This window comes from Callithrix jacchus, chromosome 2 (assembly GCF_049354715.1).
Source record: "Callithrix jacchus isolate 240 chromosome 2, calJac240_pri, whole genome shotgun sequence".
NCBI lineage: Eukaryota > Metazoa > Chordata > Mammalia > Primates > Cebidae > Callithrix > Callithrix jacchus.
Genome location: NC_133503.1, coordinates 179,358,350 through 179,365,069, shown reverse-complemented (window position 1 = coordinate 179,365,069; position 6,720 = coordinate 179,358,350). Strand labels below are relative to the sequence as shown.

The 6,720-nt window shown below is 33.1% G+C and overlaps 1 long non-coding RNA gene across 1 annotated transcript; it reads right to left on the bottom strand.

Moving 5' to 3' along the window:
• Window positions 1-1,950: 1,950 nt before the first annotated feature.
• LOC118148931 (uncharacterized) lies at window positions 1,951-6,519 on the bottom strand. The gene is made up of 3 exons (XR_004736038.3): window positions 6,402-6,519; window positions 3,572-3,679; window positions 1,951-2,066 (listed from the first exon to the last, which is right to left on the bottom strand). It is a non-coding gene; the product is annotated as an uncharacterized LOC118148931 (long non-coding RNA).
• Window positions 6,520-6,720: the final 201 nt, after the last annotated feature.

Below are 6,720 nucleotides of genomic sequence, written 5' to 3'. Positions count from 1 at the left end.
ATGAGAGAAGCAGGTGTCCATACTCCCAGTGTGAGATGAGGTTTTCCCCAATATATCTGTAGTGTTGGGTTTATAAGAGGAAGCTTGTCTTTTATTCATTTGGTGTTGAGACTGCCAGAAAAAATGCAACAAAGGACGTAAATCCATATTGCCTTATCTGAGGAGAAAGAGAGAAAAAGAAAGAAGCTGTCCTACAATGACAATGCAGACAAGGCTCCAAACACTTTCTTATTTTAAAAATTATGGTTCAAATATGAAAGTCAGTCAAAAGCATGTTAATTTTCAGAGGTATTAATATTTTCAAATGCATTAATCTTAGAATTCAACATTACAGAATTTTCTGACTCATGATTACCCCACAAATATTTGCTGAAAAAAATAAAAGACTATGGTTAGAAAAAAAAGGCATTATTCAGGAAAGTGTCAGTGGCATAGTAATAAAGACAACTACAGTTAAGAAACTGATTAAGATATGGTAATATGTATAAAGAATAATTTTAGTGTATATTATCTTTCTGTTTAGATATTAATACATTATATCTAACTTTATATGAGTATGTTCCTTTTTTAAAGTGAATTTGATTTTTGTAACATGATTTTTGAAAACATATATATCAAATTCTACAAAACCAGTTTTGTTGCCAAGACACCAGAGGTTTTGTGTTGGTGTTTTTGCTTGCCACACCGAAAGCCAATCACTGAGATGCTGAGTATTATCAGGAAAGAAGGCTTTCTTCAGGTGTTACAGTCAATGAGAACAGATTATTCTCAAATCCATCTCCCCTACCTACTAAAATTGAAGGCTTATATAGCGAGGGAGGAATGTAAAACAGGAATCAGGAGGAGTAAGGAAGCAATCATGATACATAAGAGGGTCTGATGTCTCATTTTCTGCACGAAGTGGTTTGTTGAGTTTCAGTCCCTTGTGTTATGGTCAGTTTCCTCCAGGAGGAACTGAGACTAAACGAATGTAAATTTCAAGTTTTAAAACCAGGTGGGCCAATTTCTGTGCATATTCAAAAACCCATTAATTTCTATGGAACAATTGGGTCAGTTTCTATTAGCCAATGAATAAATATTTCAAAAATTACATAATTATAATTGTTTTTATACTATCTCCTTTTGGATGGTAGGTTACATATTTATCCAGCCTGTACATTTTCTGCTAAGTGTATTTTTAAAGCTTGTTATTGCTGAGAAACTCATGGATAGATCTGGATTCCTAAGGGTGGATTCTTTATTTGGACCTTTTATATTGTCTTTGCACAGGGATAGGGTTATACATGTCTTCATGAAGTTGCTTCTACAGTTTGGAATGTCTTGCTAATAGAAAATACTGAAAGATTTACTGGCCACAGTTATTTTACTTCAAACATGGCAAGGAATTTGGTATCGGATTTGTTTCAAACATTTATTGTCTTCATTTACCTTGGTGAGGTGTAGTGGAAGCCAGACAATCCCCTTGAAACTCCACCTTTCTGCTCACAGAGATGTAAATTAGAACAAGCAGCTCATTGTCATGTACCCTTGATAAACTCTGATTATCTAAGGATGTCCTTATCATTCTAATACAATTCATGTATTGTCTTTTTGAATAATGGTGTAGACTACTATTGGGACTAAAAGTAAACTCAAATAATACCTGATCATTCAGAAACTTGCTATAGCAAATATTTTTTGTTTGGAGTTTAATTTATTGATAATTTTTTTTCTTATACTACTAAAAACAACATGTATAGAGCAATATATAATAATCCCTAACCTTGCAGATTAAAATAGTTGGCTCTTGCTATAAGGTACGTTTTTATTCAGCAAATATTTGGGGGGTAACTATGAGTCAAAAAGTGTTTAGATACTTGCTGGTGACAAAGAAGTAAACCAAACAGACAAAAATCTTCACTCTGCAAGTTTAAGTTTTAGTAAAAATTTTTGTTTAATTTCACTGGAGCATAGATCAGAGAAATGTAAATAGGCAATCCCAATATCCAGTTAACCTCCTCTTATCCATAACATCAGTGTTTCTGGACTAGGCCCTCTGAGAATAATTGTGCTCAATCCACAAGCTTCTGTGAAATAAGAGGAATGATATTGATCATCCATTTATTCCAGAACCCTCTAAAATCTACCCACAGTTTTCAAGTCTATTTTATTATGTATATGTAAAACACAGAAAATCTAATAACAGGCATTTCACCTGAACAAAGTGAATGTTTTTCAATATTTGCTTCACTTGAAAATATTGTAGATAAACCTCAACTCCTGTGGCTTTCTTAATCCCATTGCTATCTGCCCCTTGACAGATTTAACACTCTGTAGTAACTAGGTAATATCCGTCTCCTGAATTATTTTATAAGCTTAATATATAAAGCCTCCTTAACAAAGTCATTTGTCTACTCTGTATATCTGTACATACACAAACACAGACTTACATGTACATGTACATGTAAAACGTATTCATGCTGACACAAATAACTATTATTCATTCATTTATTTCATTTACATGAATATACAACAATATATATCTAATATTTTATAACAGTTAAGGTAATTTACGCATGTCTTCAGTTACACTAATCTTGAGATACATATTCTTAAATACAACACCCTGGCTGAATGTGTTAAATATTTTCACAGGGCATTTTGCTAGTAGATTTCCTTTCTTTTATGGTGTTCATATATTTCATTATGATATAATTTATCACAGTTTGTCACTAATTTTTTTCCATTTTTAACTATTTACATTCCAACTATCATACAGGTATATTTCATTTTCTCATATCCTTATTAATACATTAACATTAAAAAATTGTCATATTTATGAAATAGGACATTTTAGGTTAAATGTTATTACCTCTATTACCAGTGAGGTTGAACATCTTTTGATAATTTTATTGAATATTCAGTTTTCTTCAGCTCTGAATTGTCTGTCATATTCATTACCTAATGTACTATTATTTTACTTTTCTTTTTATATTTCTTCTTCTTTTTTTTTTTTTTTTTTTTAGAGACGGGGTTTCACCCTGTTGGCCAGGCTGATCTTGAACTCCTGACCTCAGGTGATCCACCCACCTCGACCTCCCCAAGTGCTGGGATTACAGGCATGAGCCATCACGCCCAGCGTCTTTTGATACTTCTTTATTAGAGTTCTTTATATACTGCAAAAAAAATTACCAATTTCACTTAACCGTAGAGGTATCATTAGGGAAATCATGTCAAATGCATTCATACAGACTAATTTCTTAGTTACCACTGTTGAGAATTGTGGGCTTTGGTTCACATTTTTAATCAGTTGAATCAATAGTTTTTAATCCTGGTGTATATGACAATCACCTGGGGAGCTTTTAAAAATTACAATGTCCCCTTCTGTGATTTTGATTCAATCAATCTACAATAGGTCTTGAGCTGTACATGGCTTTAGACATTTCCCAGCTGTTTGCAATATGAAACATTGGTTGATAATCACTGGATTCGATGTGGTCAAGTCTTTCACTTATGCTGAAGAGAATGCATAAAAATTAGTGATACATGGTCATTTCTGCTTGGAGAAACAGTTCTGATTTACAGTTGTTACCTGCATTTCTGCCCCTCCTCCCAGTCCTTTCAGGTGTGTGAATTCCCCTTTGCTTTGCAGGACTTTGGCTTCCCAGTCAGCTCCTGCCCTTGACATGTTTTAATGCTCCTTTGAAAAACAATTCTTAAATAATCAGATTTCAAGTATTCCAATATTTTTAATATCTTACATATTATCTTTAATGTCATTACCTTTTTCAACTTCTCCCTTTGATCCTTTCCAATATATATATATATATATATATATTACATTATATGCACATAATGTGTACATATATATAAAACATAATTATATTACATATATGTAACAATTATATTTTATACACACACACACACACACAAACAAACATAAGGGCCATTTAAATCCCTGCACAGTTCTTTAAATAAGTGGGCTCTAATATCATGACACTTTCTGAACTGGATCCAGCCCTAAAGAAATCACCCACTCTGTTTTCTCCCAGATAAGAGGATTAGAATAAGACTCACCCAAATCCCATATTTTCATGTTAATCATTGTAACCAATGAAACAAAATCAACTGGGGTATTTCTACATCTCCAAACATGACTAAGTGATGCTATAAATTAATAATAATAATAATAATAATAATAATAAGGAATTCTTCTTCTTTCTTTCTTTCTTTTTTTTTTTTTTTGAGATGAAGTCTCACTCTGCAGCCCAGGCTAGAGTGCAGTGGTGGGATTTCAGCTCACAGCAACCTCTGCCTGCTGGGTCCTTGTTCAAGCAATTCTCCTACTGCAGCCTCTCAAGTAGCTGGGATTACAGGCACAAGCCACCATGCCCAGGTAATTTTTGTATTTTTTAGTAGAGACAGGGTTTCACCATGTTGACCAGTCTGGTCTTGAACTCCTGACCTCTTGATCCACCCGCCTCCGCCTCCCAAAGTGCTGAGATTACAGGCGTGAGCCACTTCGCCCGGCCAATAAGAAATTCTTATGGATGAAAGAGTATTATATTGTTTATATGAAATGCTAGTCTTGAAAATCAGTTATATCTGATATTTTCAACCTTATATTGTTGTAAATGTCATGAGAATTACATGGAAAATTTCAGATTAGTATTTTAATAATAATTGTCATTACAAAATAATGGTCAGTGTCAACACACCTAACCTTCTATCTTTATAACTGTTAAAAAGGTGAAATGAAGCCACATTAAATTTTTAGCAGTTTATTTGGTCAACCAGTAATCCAAAAATCAGGCAGCTTCAAACCAGAACTTGTTTGGGACCTTGGAAGAAGAAGCCTAATTAATGGACAGCCTTTTTGATGCAAATGTGGAAAGTCGTGCAAAGAATATATTTGACTGGTTACAGTTATACAGTTGCCTCATGTGGTCTATCCCACTGGAAGTCCTTAGTTACAGAATTATAAATTTGTTGGCTACTTTTGATTGGATGAGTTTAAGGTTTGCTTTTTCGTAATATAGGCATTTATTTAAAGAAACTCAAGTTTCTTTTCTGTTTTCAAACCAAGCAAAGTTAAAGTCACGTATGAGGCCTAGCAACTTGTCTGCTGGGGGATTCTTTAGACCGGTCTCCATCTTCATTGACTTTCAAATTACTAATCCTGAGTTTATTGATCATCTGAACGAGAGCCACACAAACGTTGCCTCTATGCACCAATATATTTGTGCTTCTAAACTTCTGCTCTGGCTACCTCTCCCCTTCCAGGCTCACCGGGCTGCTTGTATAAATTATTGTGTGCCCATTTATATGTGTATGATCTTGCCTGTGTTATTTTTTTCTCAGTATGACAACTTTTTTCACACACATCTTATTTAATTTTCAAGGTTCAGCTCAAATCCAGAAATTCCCTCTTGAGGCCTCTATAAACATAATAAATGAAAGTCATCTTAATTCTCTGCAATCTTGCTTTGTTTTGCTTTTATACTTCTTAGATAGAATGGTACACGCTTGTAAATATCTCTGTGATTCTAATGTGAATAACACCATTAACTCAACATTGTCTTCACAGAACATAATATTTAATACCTTGGCAATAAGAATGTGCAACAAATATTTGCCTATTACATGAAATGGAATATAACTCCATCAAAAACATAGGATTAAAAAAATGTGGGATCCGGTATACACTTATTCAACCCTTATTTGGAGATAAGTTGATGCATATTTTTCTTGGTTTTGAAGAATAAATTACTGTATATTATCAGTTATTATAGTTATCAGAAATTCTATATTGGACAAATATATACATTTATTTAAGGAAAACAATAGGTATATATAGTTTCATAATGCTGCACGTATACAGATATTTTGAAATATGAGATTATACATCATACTACTTCCATGTAAATTTATTTTGTGGAATATTTCTGCCTTGAATAACATTAAAGTTAATTTTGAAAAATTTTATTAAATTAAATTTTATATAATTAGAATTATGAAAAGTGGCTATAACAAATATAAAAATAAAAACACGTCACTAGAGGTGGCATTATATTAATTCAAAGTATTGAGTAAGTTGAAATTGTTTAAAATGAAAATTGCCTTTTTATGAAACTGATCACTTAATACAATTGAGTCAGCATAAAATACATCAAATATATTTTCGCTTTAGATAAAAGGCACAAACAAATGGATTACACTAAAAAAGAGGTATTTGTTTGGAACCTTCATTGAAACAAATAGATTCTTAAATATTAATGAAAAGCTTTTAAATTCCACATGATTTCTTCTCTCCAGTAGCTCACAAATCACTGAGAGCTCTAATATAATATATATGCAAGTAGCCTCCTGAGTTATATCAGTGCTTGGCCATAAAGCTTAGTGCTCAGAAAAGATGCAACGACCTGTCATTTTTGTTTTTGTCCAGGGTAAGCCTATCAGTCATCTTGCCCACAGCACTGCTTCCAAAATCAACATCCAAAGGTCAGCAGCACTGGCATTGTAGAGGATTTGTAAAAACTCAACATCATGGGGCTTCTACAGACCTCTAGAACAAGAATCTGCACTTCAGTAAGATTCTCAGGTGATTTGTTTGGGCCTTAAAGTTCTAGAATCCCTTGTTACACAGCAACAAATTCTCTACCTTACTTTTAATTTTTCACCCAGATATCTAACCTCAATATTTAACTTTCCTTTGCTAAATCTTCTACTGACTGATAGTTC